General features: G+C 39.1%; 1 protein-coding gene across 10 annotated transcripts in view; it reads right to left on the reverse strand.

The window, feature by feature from the left end:
- Positions 1–4,282: 4,282 nt before the first annotated feature.
- Positions 4,283–12,814, reverse strand: part of LOC149007828 (uncharacterized) — a 33,879-nt gene continuing 25,347 nt past the window's right edge. For 6 of the 10 annotated variants that reach the window (XR_016175254.1, XR_016175253.1, XR_016175256.1 and 3 more), the window contains 2 exons: positions 12,551–12,650; positions 4,858–5,394 (listed from right to left, as the gene is read on the reverse strand). The gene's annotated coding sequence lies outside the window, so the exon portion shown is untranslated. Of the gene's footprint in view, positions 4,822–4,857; positions 5,395–7,159; positions 7,257–12,550; positions 12,651–12,814 lie in introns of those variants that run through there. The other 4 variants (XR_016175247.1, XR_016175248.1, XR_016175250.1 and 1 more) reach the window with 4 other exon arrangements.

A 12,814-nucleotide genomic window follows, 5' to 3' on the forward strand; every position in this document is an offset into this window, starting at 1 on the left:
TATGATATATATATATATATATTTATTTATTTATTTATTTATTTATTTTATTAAATTATAATTTAAGAAACTGATTTTAATGAAAAGGATGGAACATTATAAATAACATTAAATTGAGGCTTGACTTATGATATAGTTTAGATTGTGTCATTTTTTAATAGGAATTCAAAATTGCACCAATAAAACTCATTGACTTTTTTGAATCAAATAATTCAATTGTACTTCTATGTAAGGTATCAACCTAACTATAAATTTGGTGAAAAGTAATAATAATTTGTTCATAGGCTAAGGTTTGACTTTATAAAGTCAATAAAATGAAATGGTTGAGAAAATGGTTCATCATTAAAAGACAGAAGAATAGAATCAATCATGAATTTCTAGCTCTAGACCTAAATTTTTTATAATGCCTAATTAAATAGTTATTATGTTATTAATTACCTCTTGGTATGGTGAATTCTAAACATAGAATAGAAATAGTGTTATACCACAAAACAATTTAAAAAATAGACCGAAGCCTCTCCGTGTATTGGAATTTTTAATTAGAAACATTTATTTTCGCTATCTTTTTTTAAGTGACTTCTCTTTAAACATACATTTGTTAATTTAGTTTTATATGATAAGAACATTATATAATCGGACTTAAATGTATGTCATAAGTATGAAGTATCAAAATTTTGTAAGTCAAAATAAGAGTTATTTATATCCCATACCAATTGAAAAACCAAAAATTGTTTGGTTTAGGGTGTAGCTGTACATTTTAACAAAAAATAAAAAAGGCTATAGCCTATACAGAAAGGGAATAGTTATTCATTAAGAACCTTACCAAGATGAAGAAAGAAGAAAGTTGAACAATCAACTTAGGAATATCCTTTTTTTTTTTTGTAATCTATATATCATATCATATCATACTATCATATTATTACATAAAAAGAAAACTTGAAACAATTTTTGTATGTATTTTTATTTAACAAAAACACCTCCTAAAATAGACATGTATCCGTTCACCAAACCCAAGAGCTACCAACCACCATGCAGGCGCCACCCAAAGTGCCCCAAGTTGAAACTCAACCTCCTACATCCCAACCCTCGTCCCAATCCTATCGTACTATCATACTACTATATTAAATTTAAAATATAATTTAATGATGACAAATCTTTTAGAGGACCAAAATACTCTCCCACGAAAATAACTTATCCAAACCTCCACCGAGGGGTACGCACTGACCATAGCAAAAGGCACCCCCTCCAAAGGCCAAACAACCCATATATCCCCACCCCTGGTTTTGCCAATCAACGCATTCTTTGGAGTCTAGACAACTCTAATTAATTCCAACACATACAAGATTCTAATGGCGATGAGAACGAAGACAATACTTTGGCTTTGGTGCCAGTACAGACTTAGAAAGAACCCTCAACTTCAAACTCACCTAAGATCCACAAATTTCCTGAGTTGAGACTTGGTTGGCCACTCCTTCGTCGGATGTTCTGGCCAAATCTGCATTCAAAGGGTACCAAGAATTTGTGTTGGCAACATCTAACTTTAATCCTGGTCTGTTTTCAACTCAAATTTCCTTGTTAATATCAACTTGATTGAGTTGGTATATGTAATCATGGTTTGTTTCTAACGATTTACCCTCCTTTTGATTGCCATTTCACATGGCTTTTCAAAATAATGTGAACCAAGTAAACCCCATGGCCACTGTAACCATAGTGATTTAGTGCTTTTAACTTATGTGTGTTTTAATAACTTGTGCAGTTCATTAGGTAGACTCTTGCATGACCTAAGCATCCATCAAGATTCCATTGCCATACTCAATTTAACATTTCTTCACTCTTCCCTCACATGTATATGATTCCTGATCTTACAACTTAGGTCAAGAGAAAATCTTTTCATCTATAAGTTCTTGTCCCTCCATTAATTTGAATTGATGGGTCACTAGTGAATTAGACTTGAAGCTGATGTGTTTTTTCCAAGTTGGATCCAATCATTGGCCTAAGCTGGTTCAATTTGCAAAATAAATGATACATTGACAAAAGCGATTGTTACCAACCATGCATGCTGAATAAACACTCAATGGGACCAATTAGTGATTTTAGCATGTTCTAATTCTATATATTGATGAAAATAATGCAGTACAAGGGAGGAATCAAAGCCTCTTAATTGGGAGATTTGACACTTTACGAAGAGTTGGAACCATAACCATTTTCATGGAATACACATCATTAAATATAACCTAAAAATTGCAGTTGGAATTTACATAAGAGGACATTAGTATAGCTACTAATGCTATATGCTAACTTCCTGTGATGAATAATCTGAAGTATCTCACTCAAGTCAAAGAAAGTTACCAATAATAATAATAACACATCTTCTATAGAAGCATAGGAACCAAATTTGCATCTCGTAGCTTTTTCTACACCATAATCCCCGTGGGAAGATTTGACTAATGGCTTTTTACCAATTGCATCTCGTGGCATTTTTCTAGTGTTGTATTAAAAGCCAAATAAACGGTACAGAAACCCAATACATTTGATAGCCAAATTTGTAACATTCTAGTGGCATTTAATCTCCAATGACAAACAATACGCATAAAATTATGTAAGATTTTCAACAACAAAATAATTGTTTTCATTTTTGTCTAATGAAAGGTGTTTTATACATGGGGTCTGAGATGAGGGACTATTACATATGCCACTAAGTGATAATTGAACTTGTGGACTCTTTAGTAAGATGTTGATCAAAGCCATTACTAAGCCAAACCTTTGATAGTAAATAACAAATAATTGAACTTAGTAAATAACAAATATCCATTCTTTTGATTTCTAAAGTCTACCACCGATTCTGCAACCTAATTCACCCCTAAATTCTCGGATTTTTATTTGCGGCAGCCCTGCTGCCAACAACCAATGGTCGAGATTCAACCACATCTTCAAATGTATATCTAACCGTGCAGATTAAAACCCAAGGGTATTAAATAAAAATATAATTTTTCTCTTTTGCATTTTAAGGGTTTTAGGTTTCTTAAATTTACAAACTCAACCCCTCTGGTTAAGGAGCCGAATCTAACCCGTTGAAAGGCTGATTTCAGTGGGAATTCCCGCCAGTAGCTGATACCGGCAACATTCTCCGGCGAGAACTTCTCCTTCGTCGCTCACGCTTTTTCTTTCAATTTCTTAATTTTCAATTGCAACGAACTGGGGGGAAAAAAAAAGAGAGGACAGAACAAACCTCTCAGATCTTGAAGAAACAAAGAAAGAACAGAGAGATCTTTGATTCGAATAAAGGAAGATCTTTCAGAATTTACATGATCTAAACAACATATCGTTGAACCTCACCTCTAAGCTCCCACTCGGACAGGAGCTCTCCCAAGTTTCGCAGGGATCCTTCATGAAAACTAGGGTTTTTCTACCCTTTTAATTTGTTTTTGGATTTCTTGTCATTTTTTCACACTTTCCAAAGTCTCTCACCGAAAAAGTAAGTTGGTTCCAAGAAGATCTGCAACAAGGGTCCAGACCATCGCCTCGGAGTTTGGGATTCCGATTATTGCGCAGGTCCTCGTTGAATCTCCTCCCATTAGGACTAGTACCAGCACCATCACCTCCACCAAATTCTCCTCCTATACCACCGTCTTTGCCTACTCCAACTCCACCTTTGCCACCCCCAACACCTCCACCAAGACAACCTCCTGCACCAATTCCTTCACCAACCCCACCACCAGATCGACCTCCAATAACGGCACCATCACCTTTGCCACCACCCGCACCTCCACCTAGTCCACCCCCTTCTCACCTCCACCACCACCTCCTATTCCTCCTCCTGCACCTCTGCCAGACCCACCTCCAAGCCCAATGGCACCCCCTTTTCCACCTCCATGCCCAGCACCAGCCCCGGCACCAACCCCACCACCCGCTATACCATCAGAAAAATAGTTTTTCTCAATTCGCCGCCCTTCCCCTAACCCAACTGCCACTGCTACTAAAATCAAAACTATGCTAAACACTCCAACATTCTTGAATATTTTTCCTTGGGAAACAACCGTTCCCCTTGCCGGGGCTTTGTGCTCAGGGAGCTTGGGCTCTCTCTCTCTCTCTCTCTCTCTCTCTCTCTCTCTCTCTCTCTCTCTCTCTCTCTCTCTCTCGCTTGGCAAGACATTTCTTCGTGGCTTAGCAGTCCTTGCATGCTCAGAGAAGTTGCAAAATTCTCATAGTTTTGACATCTGAAGTTTCACGCCGGTGCAACCATTATTGCATCTCTCAACCAACCAGTTGCCTCCGGCCCTTAACTCTACCTTCCGCGCTCTCCCATCTCATTCTACTTCCATATATGGTTCCGTTCAAGTAAAACATCAATAAATAGGCCATCATTTTCTACATTTGGATCGTCAATGGCATTCAAAGTTTCAAATACAGGTTATGAAATCCATCTGTGATAACAGCTGTTCCCCTCAATCTTTCACTTTGATTTTTAGCGTACGCTGAAGGTAGAGAAGAGTTAGACATATATGAAAGGCAATAATAGTGGATATTACCCCGGATTCTTATTGACCTAACACCCGGGTGGCCATACTATACTATCTTTCAAAAACCACCTTTCTTTTAATAATTGAGTCATCAATTCAACCATAATATACATAATCACCATCCCACCCAAACCAAATGAGTTCCCATTCCTCCAACATAAACAGTTTGAAATTTATTGATTTCTAGAATTATATTACCTCTTCAATGTAATGTAACATGATGGTATTGGCAAGGTCTATGTTTTGTTTCTCTGGTGTAGTAGAGATCAATTTGAGGAGAAGCAAAGCAACAAAATTCCACCTGAGAAAATATAAAATCCTCATTAAGGATATTCATAGACAGGAAAAAATGGAAGTGCAATTGAAATTGAAGAAACTATTCTTACATTGAGAATCAAAAAATTATTCAGCAATAGAACAAGCAGTATCACTTGCTAAAACCAAAGAGATCCATCAGGTACCCTGTGTTAAATTTATACAAAACCCGTTGGAATTAAGTGTATATGCTAACAAAGGTTCCTATTGAAGAGTCTGTACTGATGCCATAGATGTGGCAATACAGACTTCTTATCACCTGGTGTTTGGATCAGCTGAGTAATCTTTTTCCTACCCTTTTTTTCCCCCTCAACAAAGATTCCAAACGTGGGATCTCTACAAGTTTCCTCTTCATGGGAACCAAGCCTCAGCTGTCTGATGTAAGTGTACACAAATGGAGAGAGAGAGAGAGAGAGCTCCTACCATCTCCTTAATGCATTTACAGAAAAAGTTTTTGTACTTGCACAGGCAAGGAAGACCCCACGTTACATGCTACTGTTCTCTGTCATCCTGACTCTTGCTTCAGATGGATCCTTCTGGATGAGCCAAACATCAAGGTCTACATAACAACACAAGTATCATTACTGTCAAGGCAATGATAATTGATGTGAAACTGAATTCTCTGAGTCTCACCAATAATGTTGACAAAGCTCTAGAAATGAATTTTGGGTCACAGAGTGGCGGGGGGAACAATGCAAGTTTCAACAAAAAAGAGGTGGTGTTAGACCAGGTTTAGGCTCATAAAACATGGGGCAGAGACATAAAATTTTGCTTTATTTTATTAGTAAGGCAAGGTAAGAACACTATTACCCCTCATTCTAATGTATGGTCTACGTGTAGCAACGACAACTCTACTTTGCTATTACCGCCTATCCATCTCGTGTGCCGGAAAGAGACCTTTAAGGCCGCAAAACAACAGTCATGCAAGGACCAGTTGGAAGTACATCAGTCATGGTTTTGGAGATTCTGAAAAGTGTGGACCTAGAAGCATATAAAAAAATATAATAAAAAAACAGGCATAGGTTGATCCAGTTGATTGCAATCCTTTTCTTACAGCCTAAACCTTCAAGCATTCCCTTTCTTGTTTGATGAGCAATATACGAAACTGGGTGAACACAAGCACAACTTACCACTGAATTTTCTTCCTCTACATTTCCTTGCCTACTGCTTCTTCATATCTTCTTGCTTCTCTTTTCTCCCTTTATTACATTCGTTACCTAAACTTCCAACTGTTCTAACCAAAAAAAAGGTCACTATAAACTGCACATTGAAGCTATAGAGCATTCTATTCCCATATTCCCATGTTCGCTTAACCTGAATGACCCGAGTGAAAAAGTTTCAGTCAATGATTTCATCAGGTGAACTCCAAGCAATCAGATGTCTAAATCTTCATGGGAAGAGTACCAATTGATAGCAAGTGATTCAATTGCTTGCAGACAGACATCCGTCAGCAAGAACATAGACTTTGCCACAGAACCATCTGTAGAATCCAAGAATCTCAATTTCACATACCATTGACCAACCATGCATTTAGATTGAGGCAATTTTACAATATATATGCCATTAGTCCAAAGTAAGACAGTCTGAAGTCTACAGGGATGAGAATGGATAAAGTGCAATCAGGTGATTATCACTCACTCCCACGACAGATCACTCCATGCAGTTTTTAATCTAGTGACAGAACCATAGCATACTGGAATCTTAGTTTTGCTTTATTTTTTTCTTTTTCCGGTTGTTTCTACACAAATTTGAGAAAGCAGCAACATAGCTTTGAGCCATTTGTTTAGTTGATATAGAAAATCACAAATACTAGCAATAACACCCTCTGTTCCAGGTAACTACCTGCTACGAAGCTACTGGTCACTTACTGAAATCCCAAACTGATTCGTATTTGTTTTTCCCTATCCATAGCCTCCCAATACTAAATCCTTAAAATAACCACCACTGCAAGACAACCACAATACAGAGTAAAGAAGAGAGGCAGCACCATGTCATAGACCACTTCTTCAATCTAAAGCTTTCCAGTAACACTATGGTCCAACTGCAATTCACTGGAAATCAAATGAATGAAGAAGTGATGTCCCCTCTTAACGGACATTCGTGCCACAGAGATCACAAAATGAAATATTCATCTGACATCATCAAACTATAGCTCAGGAGCATAAAGAAGGGACACTAGGGCTCATTAATCAGTGAGATCTATTTTGATTATACCTAGTTCCCCTAACAGCTCCATATAGCTTCTTGTTCTCCACTCTTAATAGATCATCTATGCAAGAATATTATGATATAAAGAAGAAAACTGAGTACAGTAGAAATCTTACCACAGATGTAGCCGGTAGAATACTATTTGCGAGTTCTTCATTGATTGATATGGGCAATGGTGGCATCTGGCTCATAATCCCAGGCATACTTCTCATACTACAAATAAAAAAGTGATGCCGTTTGCACTATTGAACTTTAGAAGCATTAGACCCAAACAGAGGAGATAGGGAAACTGGGAAAGCATAAGAAAGGCTATCATTCAAAAGGAAGATATGAAATAGAGGCGCAGAAAACAAGCTTACCAATCCGATCACAAATGGAAGTGCCTGAAAAGTTTCTAACAATCCAAGACCAATCACGCGCAAACCCAAAGGAGCGCCTTGAACGGGGCCAAATGGAAGCAAGGGCTTTTCTCCAAATAGATCTGGAGAAAGGGCAAGAGAGGAAGAGGTACTCAGGGTTTTCCAAGTCGTTCCAACAAAGGATGCAGTTGGGGTTGACTGGGATATGGCAGCTAATGAGAAAGGATTGGGTGGGAAGGGCATGGTTGATAGCTCTCCAAAAGGTAAGGGAGTGACGAGGGATGGAGCCTTTGAACCAGACCAAGGGAACCCAGGGGGTTTAGGATTGTGGGCGCGAAGGTGATTCCAGGCAAAGAGGGTGGATAAGGTTTTTGTGGGGGAAGGTAGCCTAACAGTGAGGTCATGAGCAGAGCTAGCAAGAGGGAGAAGAGAATTCCATTTTGTTGGAATTTTGATTAGCTCAGTCATTTTTCTAATTCGGCCCTTTCCACCCCAAAATGAACTAGGAAAACCAAAAGTAAAATATACAACATTTCAGCAAAATTTCAAGGTTTTGCTTGGCAAACACAAGTTTCTGAACCATGCATACACTATAATATAGGGTCTGAAGGCAGATTACCACTTTTTTTTCTTATTTTCTTCTATCATTTTTCAGGCTAATGAATCAAACATGTAATCATGTTTATCCTTTACGATTACAGCAAGTTTCCATATCTTGGGCCTGAAAATGACCATATCTCCATAATGTATTTCTAGATAAGGGCCCAATTAGAAGCCAATAACTAGGATACGAGGCGAAGTAGTAATTGGTTAAGTCATTGATGTGAACGCAAGGACTCCCCCACCCACCAAAAAAAGAAGAAGTTGGGTCCCAAAATCCATATCCAAATGGCCAATCCAAGCTGGCCGAATGCCCCAAGGGTCACTTGGTTTGGGTAGAATCCCCTTGATCCAAGGGTCATGGATCTACTTTGCTTTTCTATTTGGGTTAGTCAATTTTGAATTATGAAGAGTCCAAGTCTTTAGAACTTAGTTGTGGATATGATAAGATTCCTAATCCAGATATCTTTTAGATTTTGTATTTATTTGGAAGTATTAGCTTGAGTCCTAGGATTGTGGTCTTGTAGTAATTTGGTTCCTTTTGAGTCTAGAGTTGGGAACCTTATCTATTAGGGATTCCTAGCCCCAGTCAGAGTCTTTTATTTTAGGCTGTAAATAGCCTCTTCCAACTTAATAAAGTTGATTGAGTTGAGGACCAGGGTCTTCTTATTGGGTGGGCCTTGGTTGAGTGTTTGTTCAAGTTTCCACTTCATCTTCTTCAACCCAGCAGAGCGTATGTGATCATAAAAGCCTTCAAGCATTCAAACGCAGCAATCAAGTGTAGCATCATCCTCCACCCAGTCCCTGCCTGCCCCCTTGTCTGCAGCCCTTCCCTTCCCCTTTCCTTGCTTGCGGAGCCCTGTAATCCCCTCCCCTTTGCTTCTGTACCTTAACAGCAGCATTCCCCCAAACCCTAAAACCACCCTAAGCCCTACCCCTAAACCCCACAATCCCTAACCCCTTCTCTAGTAACCCTAAACCCCACAATCCCTAACCCCTTCTCTAGTAACCGCAGCCTCCACTTTCCCCACCCTCTTCCAGTGATACAGAAACCCAGTCCCATTCGGAAATCCCAATTCCCAGCACCTTCCCAGCCCCATTCACCCCAAGTGGATCGCAGGAAACCCTAGTTTGAAGCCCTACCATTATTTTCTACAAATCAGTCCTATTTCCCAAATTAGAAAAACCTACACTTCATCTTCCTCCTTGAGATTCTGCAGAAATTTTCAAAATTCCAGAAATCTGATTTTTATCAAGTTCTGTCAATTAGATCCCATTCTAGTTGAAAGGATAGCAATAGAAGTCGGCTCTGTTCAGCAAAACTAGAAAGGAATAGCCTTTCTCCATGCTAGCCGAAACCCTAAATTGGCCCAAGTTTCAAAATTCAAATCTGGAATTCAGTCTTGACTCTTGAGTAGAATTCAGATCTGAATCTCATCTTCAGCAGGCCTAAAAGTACCTAAAAACCCTCCCCCCTTTGCTGGAGTTCCTGAGAAAACCCTAAGTCTAGGGAAATTACTAAAATACCCCCAACCCTAGACCTGGTTTACATCAGTCATAATAGGGTTTCTGGTCAAATTTAGTTTCGTCTTTGGTAGGACTTGGTTGAACGGGGTTATGTCATGAGAGTAGGGGAACCTAACAGCAAAGGTTTCTTGATGTATTGATGGTGGATCACTGGTAGATTTGAAATAACAACAAACTAGGGTTTGGTTTCTGGGTTCAAAAAAGAAACTGAAGGTATCTAGGCTTCTCAGTGTCAGCACCGGTTGCAGCTAAGGTCAAGTTTCCTAAAGTATGCGGAAGTCAAGCAAAATATGGGACCATCCTTATGGCTGGTTTGGTCTGGCAGGTTCTAGGGCTTGTGGATGATTTCTAGGGAGATCTTAGGGTTTAGGGTCTACAAAAAAATGGATCAAGATGATTCGACTCACTATTCAGCAAAGATATTCTTGAACAGTAGCTTGGATTGTTGAATATAATCTAGAATGTTGTTGAAGAATTTCCAGTAAATAGACAGAACTACAAGATATTTAGTGAAGCTTATGGTTGTAGAAGAATTCGAATCAAGGAGGTTGGGAAGCAGAATTCTTCTCCAATATCAGCAATGCTCAAAACAGAGCCCTTGTTCATATATTTCGTGGCTCAACTGAGTAATTACATAGAACTCAAAGCCAAACTGCAACACTCCCTTTTCAGAGAAATGGAACAAATATAGTCCCCATTTCACTGACAGAAGAAAATGGATGAAATGTGAAATTACAACCCCTGATTTAGATTTGTAAAGGTAAGGGAAACTTTGACATTAAAAAGAGTGCCACTTTTGAAGGATGGTGGCAGGTGGAAAATATTTAAGGAATCTACCACAGCAAGTTTGTGAGTTGTAACAGGGCTCAAAATTTGTGGAGTAACTACCGGGTTTGTTTGTATACATAAAATTTGATGAATGGCCAAGAAGTCCTTTAAGTTGGAAAGACAGTTTTTTATGTGAACCAGATCCAGGACCACCTAATGAGGGCCAAGGGGTTTGCCACCACCCTACGACTCTACCAGCAACCCAAGTAACTTTGTTCAAGTATAGGGTATTTTCGTAATTTTGCTATCTTTGGGTTATGTCCACCTAGGGTCTAGTTGGGTCCAGTATGTTTTTGTGGGACCTAGATCTACTTTTGTTTTTGAGTCATTATTATTTAAGTTATTAAAGAGTCCTTGTCTGAATGGGATTCCTAGCTTGTGAAGGAGTCCACTAGAGTTGTCCTACTCCTTGCTAGGGATCTATATCCACTTTTAGAACTCAAATTGGATTCCTTTAGAGTAAATTATGAAGGTTCCTTGTGTGAGTTAAAGTCTTAAGGAGTTTTAGGTAGATTCGAATTGAAAGTTAAAGAGTCCAGTTTGATTTCCTTCTTAAAGTTGAGTACTAGTCTAATTTCTTTCTGTAGGCTATAAATAAGCCTTCAAACCTGGTAAACAGTAGAGTGATTTGATGACATTGAGATTGAGTTCGGAGGCAAGCTAGAGAAGTCGTGGGTTCCCTAGAGGGGGCCTGCGGCAACTTCAAGTGAAGGTTTTCTGCAATTTTCCATTTATTCCAGCATACTGCTTCAAGGTTCAGCAGTCCTACAATGATCCCAAGAAAGTACCAGCTCCCTTCCCCAACCTCAGCCCCATCCTTACTCTCCCCTCTCTCCTGCAGCCTTCCCCTACCCTTCTAACCCTTTTTTTTTAATCCCAGCCCCTCTCCCTCCATCGTGGTTACATCCGGCCCCTTCCCAACCCCTGCTGCAGCCTTGGGAACCCTCCCCCTTCACTAATACCTAATCCCCTACCTTCCACTAACCCTAATCTACCATTCCAGCCCTTCCCCCTTAGGTTTTCTTCGTCTCTTCCTTCTTACAAACCTGGGGCAGCTTCTGGAAATTCCAGAATTTTTAGAACCCTGATTGCAGCAGCTTTGTAATACAATTAGAACCAAAACCCCATCCCCTGGGTCTAGACCCTTCCCCTTTTAGAATTAAGCTCGAAACCCAGACCCCTATCCTCGATCCTAAATCCAGCCCCTCCCATACCCAAAACCCTAGAAAATTCTGCAACTTCCATCTTCTTCATTAGAAACTGTAACCCTAGATTTTTCAAAGCCTTATATCTCTCTCATCCTTCATCCAAACCTAGAACCCTTTTAACTTTAGCTTCCCTATCACCCAATTGGCAGTCGACCTTAACCTTAGCTTGAACCAAACCCTAGAAACACTAGATTCTAAAACCCTAAACCATAAACTTCAATTCTAAAATTACTCTTACAGCAAGGTGTAAAGCTTGGAAACCTAAAACCATAAACCCCTAAGCCTGGCCGAACCTCTCCTAAACCTAAATCTATCCTGAACCCACCCCCAGAAGGTATTTTCAGCCTTAGATGACTGCAAATTCTCAGGAAAAACAATCCTGGAGTGAGCCTGGTTCTAGGGCAATAGTCAACCAACTAAACCATTGATCCTGGTTCACATCAGTTTTCCTCAGAATGTGGTCCATCATGCAAGAGATGAGACTTCTGGAAAGAAATTGGATCCAGTAGGCCATAAATGGGAGGCTAATGGAAAAAATGGAGCAGGAAGATATTTCAAGAAAATAAGCATGATAAAATACTTGAGATGAAACCAGCTAACACCATTAGCAAGAGTAAACAATCGGGAATTAAATATATAGCATTCTAACTTGAATATTTCATAAATTGTAGCCAACAGTTCAAATAAGACATTTTATTTATGTAAGCTGTAAGACTACAGTGAATTAAGTGGTCTCACAACTTTCAAGATTTTATTCCTTACAACTTGGAAATTTAAATGCCAAAGTAATCAGAATTAGAGAGAACTGCCTCAAAAACCCCAAGCAGCTCTGGAATTGTATTATTAACATACAACAAAGAACAAATAAAGAAGCAACGTAGACCAAAAAGTATGATTTCTTCAGGAAACCACATTGTATCACAATAAAACCAAATCTTGGATATTTAACAGGAAAGAAAGACTTTTTCAAAAATGCAACGCTCACCGTCATCCACTGGCACCTCAGAGCAACATCCCGTACAGTCTTATCAGATAGCATGGCTGCGATCTTGACGTACCTCATGAAGCTTGGTTCATCACCATATCTAACAATTTCATGCAGTATATTACTAAATCCATGACTACAAACCAGAGGAAGCGAAGACAACGTAACATTCATAAGCAAACAATTAGAAAGTATCACATACAAAGTTGAGGATAATCACAACCATCTTTCACCAGTAAAAGCAGTTAAGTCATTATCCCGATG

Source organism: Hakea prostrata, chromosome 8 (genome assembly GCF_041222555.1).
Source record: "Hakea prostrata isolate BN-2017 chromosome 8, UWA_Hpros_2, whole genome shotgun sequence".
In the NCBI taxonomy this organism is placed as follows: Eukaryota; Viridiplantae; Streptophyta; class Magnoliopsida; order Proteales; family Proteaceae; genus Hakea; species Hakea prostrata.